Consider the following 17,632-nt stretch of genomic DNA (forward strand, 5'->3'; position numbering starts at 1 on the left):
AGTCTTCCCCCAACATTACATGCAGTGTCACTGTTTATTAAAGGAAACTAATGCTCTGAGTCTTTATTTACTTCTGTTTATTGCTATTTTAGCAAGAGTCACCAGAGAGCAGCTATGCCTCTGGTGTACCAGCGTTCTTTAATCACTATTAGTAAGCAAAATCATGTGTGACAATTAATCCAAAAAGCAGATTATATTTATTTTGGCTACAGTGGCTTGCAATTCGTTAAAATCAACAAAGCCTTTTCATTAGCCCCCTGCTGATGTCCTAAAACCAGACATTTCAATGTGCTTTGAGACCTGAGCTACACATGTGCAGCAAAGCCAGGACTGACAGATTTATTGTTGCCACACTTACCATAAAATCTTATTAAAAGCAACAGAAAAGTTCTTATTTTCTTTCATAAGAGGGCTTAATTTCTGATCTCAGATTCCAAAATCACTATCTTAGAGGCAGGACTTCTTAGTTTTCGAAAAGCATAAATGAATCAACAGTACAATTACCAGTGAAACATGTACCTAGGGGTTTGTGTTGTGAAACAAACAAACAAACAATCCCTGGTTTAATACTGCAAGGAGTGAGATTAGAGATTCAGTAAATCTAAATATTAGCCTACATGCTTGCTGAGCCCCCTGCATTCTGCAACCACATTTGAATAATTTAATTTCTAGTTAACAGTATGATCTTGCAACTCTTATTCTCAGTGATTTCACAATCTCTGGCCAAATCTCCTGATGGTGCTGCTTCAGATCTGCAATCAAGAAAACATATGCCAGAAATCTCAGCACATGAGAGAAGATCCAGATGAAGCTACATGATGTCACATCTCCCCACCAAGCTCTCTACTCTTCAAATACTGCATGGAAGTTCACAAACCCAAAAGCAGCCTTACCATAGCCACTAAGGGCCATCACTCATCCCAAATAATAAATTAATGCATTAAAAGTCCACATAAGGGATTATTTTTTTTTTTAAAGACACTGATTTACATCAATCAGTATTTTCTCTCTCAGTATGAATTCCCTGTTTAACAAACACATTTTTGGTCACTGCTCTCACACACCCCATCCTGGAAAGTGATTTAAACAACCTTGCCACTGTGAAGAAAGGCACTCCTGACCTATATCTGACCATGCAGACATATTTACTTCCTAAGTCACAGCTGGATGTGGATGCAGATCTGCTTTACGAATTTTCATGCCTACTGCTGAAGTGGAGCTTCAGCTTTCAGTTTGTCCCCCAAGGACAATCTTGAACATTGTCACCGATGATTATTAGACATCACTTCACACCAGGCTTCTCCCAGTATGTAGATCCCCAGTGGATTAAAGGGGAGCCAAGAGCAGCCCTTTAGTAAGAGAACTGTTCTTAAATACACAAACCACCAGGCTGCCCCTGAGACAGGAGGGTCACTTCATCTCTTTCTAGGCCAGTGTCCAGCAGCCCTCCAGCCAGCTGCAGCCCCTCTAAGTTCACTCTGTGAGCACAACAGCTGTCTGTTAAAGCAGAGAACAAAATCCAGCCTGGGAGGAAAACTGAGATACAAAGCTTTTGTCCAATGGCTAATCACAGTTTTGTCCACAGGGAAAACTGAGTCCCATCTGATATACAAGTTATCATTTTGGGTCTCCATAATTAAAACTATTGTTGCCTTGGCAATACAAAGGACAGTGAAAATATACACAAGGCTAATGTCACGTCTCTTTGGTGATACAATTTGTCATCCCAGTCTGGTTTGTGCCAGGATGGAACAAAATGTGACTCGAGGAAATAGTTGGCTTCATGTGGTTTGTTATTTAAGCATCAGATACTGCATGTGCTCTAAGACCACTTTCTCAGGCTCCCTAACATGACCACTAATCCTGTTAATAGTAGTTTTAAAGGTAATTTCCAAGAGGACATTTCTGATCCTAGACTACTGAATTTTTTGAAGCACTGTAAAGAAATAAACAAATAAAAAATAGACAATGATGAAGAATAATCACCAATCAAAAGGACGAACAACTCATGTTTGAAATAGATATGAAATGGAAACACACAAACCTGTTTACAGGTTCAGCACCACAAACACCGTTCAGTTGGCAGTCATTTATTCATTTGAAACTGATCTGTACTGAGCATGTAATCTAGCAGGAACTGCAGGTCACCCAGTGACCGCTGAACAGCAACAAGTAAAGTGCTCTTTAAGAGATATCATAAAACCTATGTCTCCCTCTATGGATACACACCTACATATGCAAAATATCACACAGACACATGAACAGGTATTTTTATAGGATAGGACAATGATTTTAGAGCTTTGTGATTCGCAGTCCAGCCATTTCTTCTCCATGTGGAAATCTCTATTGTTAATAGGATTCCTCAGGTACATAAGAGTCTACTCACATGGAGAACTTAGAGGTGCAACCATGATTTTTTAGTAATATGGTAGCTGTACAGGAATATCTGGCACAAGAAGGCAAGTTGTGGAGACTTATTTAAAGTAGAAATCCCACTGATGACAATGTCTACTGACAACCAGAGTTTCGCTTCCTTCTGCAACAAAAAGCTTTTCATGAGGCCTAAGCAAAAACCATGACAGGCAGATATGGGTTAAATGCAAGGCAAGTGCCAGAGAGGGGTGAGATCCAGAAGATCCATCAAAACAAGGAGGCATGCACTTCTTAGTTCACCTGGATTTCTAGGGCTCTTGTATTGCTGTGAAGCAAAATGCTTTCTATTATACAAATCCCAGCATGAAGTTTGTCCCAGCTATCCAGTATCTGAAGGGGGCCTACAGGAAGGCTGGGGAAGGACTTCTCAGGATCTCAGGTAGTGATAGGACTAGGGGGAATGGAATGAAGCTGGAGGTGGGGAGATTCAGGCTAGATGTGAGGAGGAGGTTCTTCACCATGAGAGTGGTGAGACCCTGGAATGTGTTGTCCAGGGAGGTGGTCGAGGCCCTGTCCCTGGAGGTGTTTAAGAGCAGGCTGGATGAGGCTCTGTCCAGCCTGATCTAGTGTGGGGTGTCCCTGCCCATGGCAGGGGGGTTGGAACTGGATGGTCCTTGTGGTCCCTTCCAACCCTGAATGAAACTATGAAACTATGCACCAGTGCTACAGCTGCCTGTGTGACCCCCAAAGGCTAAATTATAGATAAGGGGACTGACGCCAGAAGGTCTCTGGGACCACCAGGGTTAAGCAGCAAGGCAGAGTAGGGAATATGGAAAAAGAAATTTCTGCAAGGCATCCACAGAGATGGAGCAGGAAGACCTGCTTTAGAGAAGCAGGTCTTTCCACATGAAGAGTATTTCCCTAGAGAGCAGGAAAAGAAATCTGGGCAGTTTCTAGATCCAGAACCAAACAGTGTAGTCCAGGTTATGGCAGACAGTGACCAGGATAGTGACAGTGTAGGTGTATTTACCACAGCAATATTAAAAATAAAAAATAAAACCTCATGCTTTACTCCACTGCTGCTCCCCACACAAGATAGAAAAGGAAGGGAAAAGGCATAATAGCAATAGGACACATCACTTTATACACTCCTGGAAGAAGCTCAGATGCTTTGGTCATTAGCACATGATAAAACTATAAAAAACACATGAGGGTATGAAAAAAGAATGGGAGGGGAAACTAATGGGCCAGGAGAACAATAAACTGTCAGATGGGAGGTTCCAGCACGAGAAGAATTTGAAGGAATGGAGAGATGTATTCTTGGAAGAGGAAGGGTACATCAGGTAGCTGACATATTGAGTTTCCAGGAAAGAGGGTAGAGTATTAATGACAGTGCAGCTGACGGTTTCAGCAGCTACCAAGGAAGTGATTTGCCCTTCTTTTTCAGCTGAAGAGGTGACAGTGTGGATATGGCAGCTGATTTACATATATCATCAGAACTTCCACAGGAATATCAGATTTCTTTACAAAGACTTGTACCGGCTTTGCAGGTCAGTGTCAATGTCTAACAGCTGATGGAGACAAAGGGGAAGATTCAGAGCCACTAAGGTGCCCAAAACAAGGCTTAGCTTGAATTTTATCACCTAATTAAAAAAGAGATTCCAAAATTCCCTTCTTCAAAAATCATAAATACATCAGGGCTAACATTTACAACCATAAAGACCACCGGAGATCAGTTCCCACTATCCTGGCAGCCATGTGCCTGTCACCTCTCTAAACTCCACAGCGATTCAGATATTCATGTCTAAACACTGGATGTGTCCTGAAAGGGCCCAGTCCCAAAGGTGAGCTTGGGCTACTCCTGACGCGCACTGATGGTGCCCTCTCTTCTCATTCCTCCTTTTTGCCAGTGACTAACATAAAACACACAAGTTCTGCCACCACAGAGCACTGGCTTCTGTGCAAGGCATCTGCCTCTGGCTGTTGTGAGCTGGCCAGCTGACTCCACAAGCTAGCATCTTTGGTTTGATTTAGCCCATGTCAAGAAAGTATTGTTTTAGGTATAAACTGAAAGTACTTAAGGTCCCCAAAGTGACAAATTAATATTGTCACAAAGTTTAATTTTGGCTTGGGTGACCATTGGCATACCAAATACAGAACTGTTTACAGTATGTTCCCATGTGCTTTTCCCAAAAAAGGTTGGACCAGATGAAGCTTGAGGTCCCTTCTAACCTGGTATTCTATGATGGGGCCCTAATTGTACACAAATCCTTGCCCAGTATGACAAAGGAACAGGCACCAAGAAAGCTGCAGAACTGCTATTTTTCAACCATAAGCTAGGTTTAGTAATGTATCAAGGCCTTATAGCATAGAAAACAATTGAGACAACAGCATGGTGTTTGATATTATTTCCAGCCTGACTTTAATATTTTCACACCATTTGCAGATGTCCCATCTATTTCTGACATCCTTGATGGCATGTAGATTTTGCTAAAACAAAAATTCAGGTTGTGGATTCTTGCCAGTAACAAGCTGATGTTGCTCAGAGCAGCATTAAAATGCTATCATGCTGTTAGATTAAGTAACCTATTTCCTCCACTAGCACAGATTGTACTTTAGTTTTGCCCTTACACCTACCAAATTGCTGTTTCTTGCAACGTTCCCTTTTGAAGGTAGTTTGCCAATCTCCTAACCAATGCTATTTTCACCAGCTGAAAGAGAGGGCTTGTAAAGGAGTGCATTAAAAGCTGGAGCTGGTCCTCTTTGCAAAAGTACTTTTATATTTCAATACTAACATTACTAGGAAAAAAAAACACCACCAAAACCAACCAACCAACCCCACCACCACAAAAAGGCAGTAAGGCAAACTAGGGAGTTATATTTCTTCTTTACTCTTAAGCATCTCCCATGAGGTGACTCAGGAGGTATTTGCACACATGTTAGTATAAAACAGGTTTTATAAGGCAGCTGTTGTATGCACCCCATAGATGCACATGGTCCTAAACCTACTGACATAACAACAACTAACACATTTAACACATTTTCTCCTCATGCTCCTTTCCGTTATTTAAGCTTCTTTTGAAAAACCTCCCTCCCTTTGCCTCTCCTCTGCCAAGTATCCAATTTTTGGCATTTCCATCTGTAGTTCTGCCTATGATGGAGTCAACCATACTCGAAACAAGCAGGCACCGTCAAATGTGAACACAGGTGTTCCAGCTAGGGCACATGGAGGACATTAAATAGAAACAGTAAATAGACTGGAGAAATACAAAATACCCTGCAAAAAGAGACCAAACTACAAGAAAACAGCTGCATTGATTATCTGATTAGTTTGCCAGTGAGTGATTAGTCAGAAAGACTGGAATTAGTCAGTGCAGCCCTGCCTCCCATGAATAAAATGTGGGGAGGACACCCTTTCCCACCCTCAGTGACAGATGATATCTGTTTTCTCCTGCGAGTTTGAATTTAAGAGCCACTGAAGCTCAGCAAGAGTATATTCTGGCTCAAATGAGCTGAAAATTGCATTCAATTTGAATTTCAAAACCAGAGGAGAAGGAGGAATAGGGGGAGAGGGAGGGAGGGAGCTCAGCAGGACCCATCAAGCCAGGTTCCTCTTGCAGCAGGTCCAGCTGCACCCAGGTGGACTGCAGAGCTGAAACCCAGAGCATGATGCAAAGGAAAGAGCATTGCTGGACAACAGCCCAGTCCGAGTTTAAAAATAAACGTTTCCCTGTCAAGATCAAAGCAAACTCTGCTTTTATGTATATTACAAGCTATATGCTCAGAAGAAAAAGATTCTTGTAGTTAATTGAGGAGAGGGAGGCAGTCGGAAGGTAGGGGTGGCCAGAGGGAGGGGGGTGCCAAGCGTTTCCACTGGAAAATCCTCAATAAAACATACTAATCAGAAAGTACACTCCAATCCTCTTGAACAGAGCCTATGTACTGAATGTAAGCACTGAACTTTCCTGAACATAAGCCTCATTTAGGGTTACCTTTTTTAGCGTGGGGTAACATTTAATTTATGTCTTCGTGGGTGAAGGGATTATTTCCCCTTCCTTTTGCGCATTAAACTTACAGTTAGATCTGATGACACTGAATGCAATGGAGTTATGCTTGCAACCCAAATATATCCTGCAATTTGATGGGATGATAGCAGTTGGTCTCCTTAGTGCAACTGATGATATTCAATATAATAATGATAATATACCAAATCAAGAGGCTCTCCAGCAAATTTCTTACCAACTTTGGTGTGCAATTTGACCCATGGGTTTGGAGTACTAATAAAATAATTATAATTAATCATGAGTAATAATTAATAACTTAAGGATTAAAATGCATTCATTTATACATTCAGGATCAGCATTTTCTATGTACCCTTGAGAGGCTTTTAGCTTCCCTTCCTAAACAAAATGCTTGCACTAGCGGTTTACAACCATAGAGTCCAGCCCACCAGAGAAACTGGGTTTACTTTGTCTCGTGATATTTGTTATATGGCATCATGTTCATGCATAGAAAGGTCCCTATTACATCCAATAACATGCTCATGTCCTCTGATGCATTTCAAAGCCCAAAGATGTTATCGCAAAGGTTTTCTGCTTTTTTCCAACTAAGTGTTTGGGGTTTTTGTAACACTGATATATCAGTAAATTCCCAGCTTTTTTCATGTATGTGATGTGAATCAGGATGCAATGGGAAGAGAAGGGGAAAAGGGAAAGGGAAAGGGAAAGGGAAAGGGAAAGGGAAAGGGAAAGGGAAAGGGAAAGGGAAAGGGAAAGGGAAAGGAAAAGGAAAAGGAAAAGGAAAAGGAAAAGGAAAAAGGAAAAAGGAAAAAGGAAAAAGGAAAAAGGAAAAAGGAAAAAGGAAAAAGGAAAAAGGAAAAAGGAAACCAAAATAAAACAAACAAACAAAAAAAAAAAAAAAAAAAAAAAAAAAAGCACCAACCAACGCAAAAACACCACAAGATTTGAGGTCAATTTCCCTGGCCATTGCATTTGATAAAAGCTTCCAGGCAACAGATTTAACCACACACTGATAGATATACCTTAGTATGCTATGCTTTCAGCAAGTCTTTGATTTCCCTTTATGGCAAAAGGCTGTATTAACACACCAAGTGTGTTGGTTTAAAGCTTTTCCCATTACTAAATTATTTTGAATAATCTGTTCTTCCAGCAGATGAAGAGAGAATTTGAACAATCTCTAAATTCTGCTTCCAGTCACCTGAATGAAAATGCGTACGCATTTGCAATCACTTGAAAAACTTCTTACACGTTGTTGTGCACTACCTTGGTCAGAGGAACTGCTCAGAGCACAGGACACTTTGTAGATATCCATATATGCAATTGTATGTCTTGCTTTGACAAGCATTTTTTTGCTAGTATTGTTTCAGGTTTCATTCTTGCATTGTCCCTTTACTGCCTAGATTGTGATGCCTCAGAAACAATGAATTTACGTCTCCATGCTGCCCCACTAAATGCTGTGGTTTCATTACTACAGACCCTAGAGGTCCATTTCTGGAGGGGAAGAGGAGAAATACACAGAACTGGATCCATCACTGTTTCTCAAAGAAAGCTTTCTTGGTAGATCAGATTATCTGCCATTGCAATGCTTATTTTACTGGAGATGATACTGACTTTACGGGAGCAAAAAGAGGACAATAAATATACAAAATATACAGCATATTCCTAACAGAACAATCTCCATATTGGACCTCCTAGATCTACCACTACTAATAAGACACAGTAAGAGAATCAGCCTGGTAATAGCATCACATTAAATAGCTTCATGGCTTCCAGTCCAGAGCCAAACCACGTTCAGTCCGCTTCGGTCCATCTGCACTTACTCATGTGGACATGCCCCTGATGGTGCTCTGCTCTTCCAGCTGGAAAGGTCCTGCCTGATCCTGCGATGGCTATCGGCACTCAAACTGCTCCATGGCCTGAGCGCTGTTAGCAGGCAGGAGAGGAACACTGAGTAAGCGTGGGTGACATAAGCATGGCATCAGAGGAAATGCTTGACAATTTCTCCAAGGTATTGGACACTAGAGTAGTTCAGCTGAATGGCATGCGTGCCCACGTAATGCTGCAAGGTCAGGAAGACCTTACGTTATTTACTAGGTGAGTGCAGGTTTCATGTGCTAAACTATTTTATCAAGATGAAGAGTAGGACTTACCTGCTTGACAAAAAATATAAAATAATGCATAGCTTCCCACTTTTTTCTACAGATGTCAGACCCTTTCATAACTAAGCATCACTAATGCACCATGACATAAGTAACATTGCAAAATGTCAATACACCTTACAAAGAAAACCTAAGAGGGGTAACAATTTCACACCAAAGCCACTTTCCAGAAACTTTTCTTCAGCCCTTTAACTCGCTGCTATCAAACTGAGGAGACATTGTCAGGTGGGCTAGAGATCAGATTTAGAATCAAAACTCATCAGAAGCCATTATTTTCTCCCATGCAATATTTTACACCAAAAATGTTCTTACTGTAGTGATAGTTGCTGTAAAGGCAGCAGAAAGAATATTATACTGACTCTCCAAGGCTAGCTAAAAGAGGACGAAAATATTGCCGGGTTTTGTTGTTGTTAATTGAGACCACTCTGGATGTGAATAATTTAAAGGGCAAACTATAAAGGGTGCATCTTTAGAATGATATCACAGCATTTTGGCAAACCCATGCATCCACTGAAATTACTTATTCCATAGAAACAACACCACCGTCAGAGGCAGCATGATGAAGCCCGCAAGCAACCAACACAGTGGAAACCACTGATCCATGGATACCCTGACAAGACTACATCCCCAACTGAAGAGGACAGTCTACTTACACAAGTCTCCCCAGTGCCTTTCTTGGTACCCATTCCAACCACAGCCTGTTAAAGTTCAATCCTTGGTTGTTACAGTGCAAGACTGCTGATGATTTATTAAGAGCTCTTAGCTCCACCAGACAGTTTACAATTAACAGCTTCTCCTTTTCTTAAATATAAATAAATACATAAATGAAATCAGAGCTGCTAAGTGCTGGGTGTACCCAAAGCTTCGATGACATCATCGGCAACTGCCAGTCACCCAGACTGCAAAAATAAATAAGGGATGGGGGGTGGGAGCAGTGGGGGAGGCAGGGTATTTACTCAATCAGTACCTATTTTTGATTCTCTTCAAGCTGGCTTTGACCAAGAGCCATCAATTATTTAAAAGAAGTAACATGATGCTTCCTTTGTTGAGGCAAATCTGCAAGCAGACCCCAAGAGAGAATAAAAAATGAATTAGGCAGAATTTATTAGTGTGCTTGAAGAAAACAGATTCAGTTATCAGAGCTGACTGTGGTTTTAAAAATAGTGTATTTCTGCCCATGAACAATAGTTCCTCTCTCTCTCCTTTACCCCACTAAATCTTCAATAATCCCACCTCTTCCCTCTCCTTATGCTTTTTTTTTGTCTTCCTTTTTGAAGAGGGCATAATGCTGAAAGAGGCATCAATCATTCCTTAAACTTCTTCCTTCTTTTCTGACTTGACTTGATGTATTGTCTTCATTTAAATTACAAATACACTAATCTAAAACACTGTTTACCAAGCAGCATATTAAATGAAAGATGCAAGAAATTGCATCACTCACATTTTAAAAATTACTTTAGACTCAGACACACAAAAAAAACAGCGAGACAGGATGATCTGCCTTGGTTGCTATATTTTAATCCCAGTAAATGAGATGCAGTTCCTGTGGTTTTCTGCTCAGGACACTGCTACCCCCAAGTCAAACACACATTGCCGAAGCCAGTATAAAACCTCTTCCTTGGTGAAATGTCAGCTGGGGTCTCTGTAATGTTCCAGGGATGCATAGGGTCAAAGAGACCAAGATCTGAGTCCCTAAACCTGGTATGAGAGAGAACTCACACCTGAGACAGTCACTCCAGGGCTGTAAGCAAAGGTCCTGGCCACACTGAAGGCTGCTGCCCATGCAGAAAGCACTCTGAGGCTCATTTCAAGTCAGGTGACAGCACTCATCTGCAGGAACTGTAACGGCAAAGGAAACACTCGCAGGACAGGAAAAAAAAGCACTGCCTTGGTTCAAAGGTTCCCTACTGCATCCTTCACACCAGGGAAATTATGCATTTAGATCATTTTCAGTGGCCTTTCATGATGTCCAGCAGCAGGAAAGGACAAATGACACTTTACAAAAACACTGAGCTTGCTTGCACATGAGCACAGTGGGGTGGGGGAGGCATGGCATTCCGCCTAACTGGGACTCCTTCCCCACTTACTTGGGGTAGCTGCCAGCTGCAGAGAGGCTGGGCCAAGCCTCCCTCACTTGCCACCCTCCTCCTCAGAGGGGCTGGGAGCAAAGGTTCAGGCCTAGGGAGAGCACAACTTGGTCACAGCTCAGCAGGGATTAGACTCAGGAATCAGATTTTAGCCTGCCTCCTTCTCCTCTTCCAACCTCAAAACAAAATAAAGGTCATAACTCACTAGTTCCTGTGTTGGTGAGGCTTCACTAAAAGTGTACTTAGTCCAAAAGCCAAATAATTTTGATAAGAACTCTGGGCATGGCCTCAGCAAGTATGTTCTCACGTTAAAGAAATCACTGGAGCATTATTTCATAGAATAATTTTGGTTGGTAGAGACCTTTAAGATCATCAGGTCCAACCGTTAATTTATCAGCATGAGCCTGAAAGAAATGATAAATCTTTGGAAACAGAGACTATTATTGGCTGGACATGTTTGTGTTTCCTCAGATTAGCTTCAAGAAAGAATGTTTTCACAGATATAACCCAGTGTCAAGCAGAGCAACATGGACGCTGAAAGACGGCTGAAGGGCTGAGTGTTGAAAAGCCAGGCCTGCTGGCTGTCACATCACCCCTCTACAGTTAGTCATATAGAGGGAATTAACAAGAATGAGAAATATTGGAAAAAACTCTATAGAGCTCTGTTTGGTTTTTTTAAAAGAAAATATCTATATTTGGGTTTATGTGGTGCTGACCACAGGGGCAAAACTCTGATTCCATCGGCATTGGCACCATAGCAGTGCCTGCTCCTTCCCATTTCTTGCACCATGCCCAACAGAAGCTCCTACACATGCTGTCACAGCTCTCTCTGATGGCCTGGTCTTGAAGGTGTGCACAAAAACAATTTCTTATTTCTCAGATGACTGCTTGCCCAGCACCCATGCCATGCTCTGAATAGATACCCCAGACTTCTGAAGGAACAAAGGTACTGCAGGACCTGCTTGTCTTCAAAAGGCATCGCTTTCAGGCTGCTCTCCAAAAATCAAAACAATCTTCTATTTCAACCACTTGAGTTCACAAAAACCCTGCTGGCTTCTGATCTCACAGATTTATTCTGGCCCTCTGTGGGTCTTTTGCTAACCCAAACATGATTATGCATCGTAAATCAGAGTATCTCCATGAATTTGCCTTTGAATAAATATTTTAAAGGTAGCATCAAGTTTCACAGTACTTTACTTCCATACATAGCTGTTTTCCTGTTTAACTTCCACACCAGATGCCTCTTTTACACAGAAAAAGAATTTAAAAGACCTGACTCAAGTGGATGTGAAAGGCAAACTGACACTGGGAGGTGCCAAGGCAACATCATTCCACTTCTCTTCCTCACCTCTTCTTCTCTGGATGGTAATCACAAGATTCTGAATGCCAAACTTTGGAAAACATCCTTGCAGAGGTAGCATCTGCTCCCTTGGCATATTTCTTGAGCAGTTGTATTGGCAGCTTTAGGTTTGTCCAAGTCTATCATATGACAAGAGTGCAGATGGGTTGCCTTGAATGCTTTGTCTTCCCAGATGCCATTTTCCTTTTATTAAGGTTTTATTCTAAGGAAACATATGTAAAAATCTGTATGTGGAAGATTGTATGTACACATGATTTCATGCCAGTCAGGGGCTTTGTCTAGTCTCTATCTAGATTTTTTTACAATCATTTAACTTGGATTCCTGCAAAGGCCCTGACTTTTATTGAAGTCAGTGTGTGGCATCAAGCAGATTAGGCCCTTACTGTGTGGATCTGCATTTCAACCAGCTATTCTTCCACAAGCTATAACTTTTCCCATCTGTGTGGATCTTTCATCACAAATTAACACCTGAGTCTTCAGAATATTAGATGTGTAGGAAAGCTGCTCATTTTGAGGTAACTTCTGCTCCCACTGAAATCAATAGGAGTTCTGCCATTTGTCCATTATCCAGGTAAATAAATAACAGAGCTATGACATAGTTGCCATACACACTGGGAGTGGTATTTTCTCTTGCTTTTTCAGTTTCACATTCCCAGCTTATCTCCCATATACTAACCACACAGTTGCAATCTGAATATACATGGGGGGTTGTTTTTTTAACTGTAAAGAAAACTGGAGTTCAAATTAGCCAGTAAATCACAAATTGCTACAGAGAGGAAGTACAGGATCCTGAAGGGAAATGAGAAGGCAGCACCTAATTAAACTGGGAAAAACAGAACAAAGAAGAAAAGTAAATAATAAGTAAACTCAAGAAAATATGAAACACATATTCCTAACCTTGCTGAAAGATCTTGATCTTGTTGTAAGAGTATTTGCTCGAATCCTTCATGAATACAGTACAAAATTATTTCAAAAGGTATTTAAAATTAAATGCAAAGCAGACATGCAACATTCTAAACCCAGTGTGCATTCTCAGACTGTGTTTTACTACACTCATTGGTTATCTTCTGGACAGATAAAGGCACAGAGCTACAAAACTACAAGCTGTCTTTCTGTTTATTGTAACATACGGTTCCAACAAAGCACAAAGTATACTGACTGGTGTCCAAAACAGGCACTGATAAGTCACCTTCTCAGGGAAAAGTTTGAGAAAGCCACATATTAGGCAAGAGGCATCAAACATGGGCTTTGATGGACCAAAGTGAGAAGTTTATTTCAGAATCGTCCCCTGTTCCCCACCTATCAGAGCAAAACCATGCTCTGATAGTAGCAGAAGAGCTTAAAAGTCAAGTGCAAAAACTTATGGAGGACTACAAAGAGTGGATCCTCTCACCTTTCTTAAGTGAGGCTCATGAATCTCAGGTCAACCTGAGACATACAGACCCAATAAATATGTCAAGAACCAAAATCCAAAATTTGTCTGAGAAAATCATCAAGTCAGCTTGACACAAGTATTAGATAGTCTATGAGAGTATAATTAGACTCACATCAGTGAACAGATTCTACTTCAACTAAAGAGGACAGAATACCCTTTCAAAAGGGAAGAGTATGGCACAATAGTAATAGTCCAAATAAGGGCATTTAATTTGGAACTTCTAACATAAAACATATGCATCTGCATACATTCACATCATACACACATAATAGACACATCCACTTTAGATAAAACAGTTTGCACCTCTCACACCTTTGAGTCCCACTTTTGAGGCCCCATACAAAGCTTATGTAAGGATTCACTACAAGAAGCAATCATATTTAATTTAAAAATGAGGAATCAAGGCAGTAAATAAACTTGTCCATACTTGAACAGTGATCCTCTAGGAGTAAAAGCTGGAACTCTAAACCACAAAACACTATCCTTGTCGTACTCAGCATGTTTAATACAGCCAAAAATTACATAAACCCTTTTATGTCACAAGCTGCAAGCAAAAATGACAGGGTGAAAGGCTGTGAGAATAATTCATTTTGCAATTCAGCAGATAATTTTTTTAGAAGTTGCATGTTGGACAGATTGCTATATGAAACCCTCAGAAGTTTTCCTGTTCAAACAGTGCATAGGGCCTTCTCCAGGGAATGAAGCTCAAGACTCCTGAGAAAGAAAAGGATGTGGATTTGGGTTTCTGATGTCCTAAGCGAGTGCTTTGAGCTATTGCCTAAAATGAGGCAACAGTCAACTATAAACTTTTTAAAGTCCTAACCTGTCAGATGTTCTGTCAAATTAAAAGTATGGAAAATTTTGGATTAATTTTGTTAATAATAGTCAGTCACATTTTGATGAAGTTATGAATCCCCTTGCTCTTCCTTTCTTTAAACAACATAGAGGAAGTTACACATACAATAGCTTGCCAGGTGTATTGCAAAAGGAGAGAGGAAGCCATTAAGTAGCTATCTATCAGAGATCCCTCAATTCAAGGCAACAGTCCTGGCTGTAATTCCCAGGTGTTTCAGAGATGTGCGGAGACCTCTAGTGAAAATCCAGATGACTCAATAAAACAAGCAAGGAACAAAGTCAAAGACCATTATGAATGATCAGTCCTCAACAACAGGTAACAAGCATTATGCCTGTTTAACATTCTTATGCATGAGGCTAGCATTGGTAAAAATAACAACAACATATATCTAATAAAACATGCAAATATTGGTTCTTAAATTGGAATATTTGGCAATGCCACTAAATATTTAAATACTCTTTAGCACAAGGGAACCTCAGCAATGAGAACTATGAAGTATTATTTGTATTCCCTGGTATGTATAAATACACTGTCAGCTCCCTGCATTTTCATTTAGCATCAGAAACAGCTTTCCAGGGAGTTAGATGCTGCTGTAAGTGTCAATATCAATGTTACTATTTATAGCACTATAAACTACATTTTGAGTTATATTGGTAAAGTTAAGCTTAGGTAGCACTTCTAGCATTAATACCTTAATACAGAGATATTGCTATAAACATAGTTTACAATTTGGAACATAAACACAAATTCAGTATTACTAATAAATCACCTTCTACATTGCACAGAAACACACTGCCAAAGCGTGTTTTATGCAATACACAATGGAGCAAAGTGCAACAATATAGATATATTTAAGTTTTCCATTTTTACACTGTCACTCAAAAACTTTCTTCTTCTTCTTTTTTTTCCCCCCCCTAGCTTATCGATCTCACTAGCTTGTGATAGCATTTCAGTTGCTCTGCTGAGCCATTTTTAGCTTTTGCTGCTTTTTTAAAAAGCTAAATCAGGGCTCAAATGCTTCAATCAATTTAGCTTCTTCAATTAGAAAAGAAAGTGAAAAGAAAACCCTAGGACATGATAAACTACCAAATTTCAGCCTCTGGATTTTTTTGTTCTTGTTTGTTTGTTTTCTTAATATCAATAGCATCCTTTTACATAATACTATCCCTGATGTCTATGGTTAGAATTTTACTCAGAGCAAGATGACTCCATTAATTTTTACCAAGAGCCACTGAGTGAATTTACCAAAGATGATTCATCAGGAAGCAACATGCATGGATAGGCAGTAACTCTTTGCACCCTCATAGCTGTCAACTTTGGCACCACTCTGCAGCAGCTCTGTGATTGCAGTGGAGAAAGGTATGAAATGTGTGACCTTTTGCAACACTGTATGACACAGAAGCTGTCCAAGACCTATGTGAGATCCGAGCATGTCCAACCACAAAAAAAGCCAATCACAGTCCTGGATTAAGATTAATGTCCACTGTTTCAACAGATTAACCCCTTTAAATAGGCACTTCCAAAGACCCAGAGGCTGTTCCAATGCAAAATCAGTATCAACAAAAACGAGTTGAGGGCCTGTGGTGGGGGATTCAGATTACTTGCACCCTATTTAGGTGTAGAGACTTTATCTCTGAAAAAAATCAGATCATCCAGTTTCCACAATCACGTCTTCCTTTGGATGATTTGATTAGTCAGTGGCTCAGCTGCACTTCAGTAATGACTGCCACTTTGGGTTTAAAAAAAAAAAAGATAAGGGGGGCCAGGCTGCTCCCCAAACGTTGCTCCAAGTGCACTCAAGGGTTACATAGGAGCTTGGGAAAAGTGAAGTCCAAATCCTCACCTGTTCTGACCCTTCAGGCATTTTGCTTGGCATTCCTTAGGTATGGTTTGGTACTCTAGGAAAAAACAATGCCTTTTTACTTTGGCCCAGTAACCTGGGTTAGCTAATGAGAGACAATTAAGAATTCAAACTAGCAGTGTGTGCTTCATTTTAGTCTTCTCTTCAGATTTAACTCCAGTTGTTAATTTGATCAGCCATCATCTGGATCATATTTAACCTGACTTAGCTACATGTTTTGGTTTGAGTGTAGAAATAAACTGCACTTGAGTGTAGCCATCTGTAAAATAGGTATAAGAGAATACATAAGTCCAAGGGAAATGTTTCACAATGATTAATTTACTCATGCAAGAAGATTATTTGGAGAATGTAACAGAAGACACTAAAACATTCTCTTAAATGTGATTTTTTTTATTACCTTTTACTTTCTTTTCTTCAAATTTAAGATATCTACATATAAGCTTTTAGGTCCACAATAGGCAGTCACTGCTAAAACAACTGGCAAGAGATAATCAGTAGACCTGAATAGTTGGGGTGATTGTCTAATTATTTAATCAAAACAGTTTTTAGGTACTTCATTAGGGTTTAAATGGCAAATGGTATCAAGCAATTAATTAGAAAAACCTGCAGACACTGGAAATCTTGTCCTGAAACACTTATACCCTGTGCACATGCAACCCTTCTGATCACATGCCAAGAGGAAGCACAGGATGTTGTACTCTGTTTGTGGCTACAAGGAAGCTCAACCTGCATGCTTTAGGAACTAGTGGATGCCATAACTAATTGCCAGTATTGCAAAGGATTGCACAGAGAGTAAGCAGTAGTTACACCTGGCCATGATTTAATGTAAATATTCAGGTGATGAATGAGCAGCATGGTCATGGATCTTGGAGCAGTTCTGAACCTTACAATCACGTTTTCCTTTCAGTGGAGGGCAAGTGAGGAGTCATCTTTTCAATACCACAGAGACTTATTCTTAGCGCTAGCAATAAGATTTTAACCTCATTACTGCTACTTCTGTTATTGTAGTATTAACCAGTAATGGAGACAAAGGTAGGCAGAGAGAAGTAAGGCAGCATGTGGCATGTGAGCCTTTTTTTAACTGCTAAAAAGGCAAAAGATCATAGTTCACTTCTGAACAGAGGCCAAAACTAATTTGGGGTACCTTGTATGTGCTTGTTTTATCAAAACCTTATCTTCCATTTTATATAGTCACAGAGATCTGCATGAATGCAAAGATAATGCAAGCTCTTTAGAAACAGGATAAAGCACTTGGGGTTTGCACCCAGAAATAATTGGATCTCTCAATTATTTCTCAAAACACTGAGATTTTGCATTGCCCATTCTTGGTGCAGGTATGAGTGCTTATTACTATAAACATGTATTTCAAGAACAATAAGGAAGTGATGAATTGGCCACTTGCAGTTTTCTTGACAGCAAGGTGAAATGGTATCTGCAGTGGCCAGGGGATGTCCTGGTTCCTCCTTGCAGAAAGGTATTCAG

General features: G+C 40.3%; 1 protein-coding gene across 9 annotated transcripts in view; it reads right to left on the reverse strand.

Annotated features, from left to right (window-relative positions):
* ESRRG (estrogen related receptor gamma) overlaps window positions 1-17,632 on the reverse strand; it is a 412,693-nt gene that overhangs the window by 297,824 nt on the left and 97,237 nt on the right. Inside the window, exon 1 of one of the 9 annotated variants that reach the window (XM_068153483.1) lies at window positions 8,213-8,216. The exons of the other annotated variants lie outside the window; for them this stretch is intronic. The gene's annotated coding sequence lies outside the window, so the exon portion shown is untranslated. Of the gene's footprint in view, window positions 1-8,212; window positions 8,217-17,632 lie in introns of those variants that run through there. 9 annotated transcript variants of the gene reach the window in all.

The sequence above is a fragment of the Melanerpes formicivorus genome, unplaced genomic scaffold (genome assembly GCF_026170545.1).
Source record: "Melanerpes formicivorus ecotype bairdi unplaced genomic scaffold, bMelFor1.0.p_v2 SCAF_26, whole genome shotgun sequence".
In the NCBI taxonomy this organism is placed as follows: domain Eukaryota; kingdom Metazoa; phylum Chordata; class Aves; order Piciformes; family Picidae; genus Melanerpes; species Melanerpes formicivorus.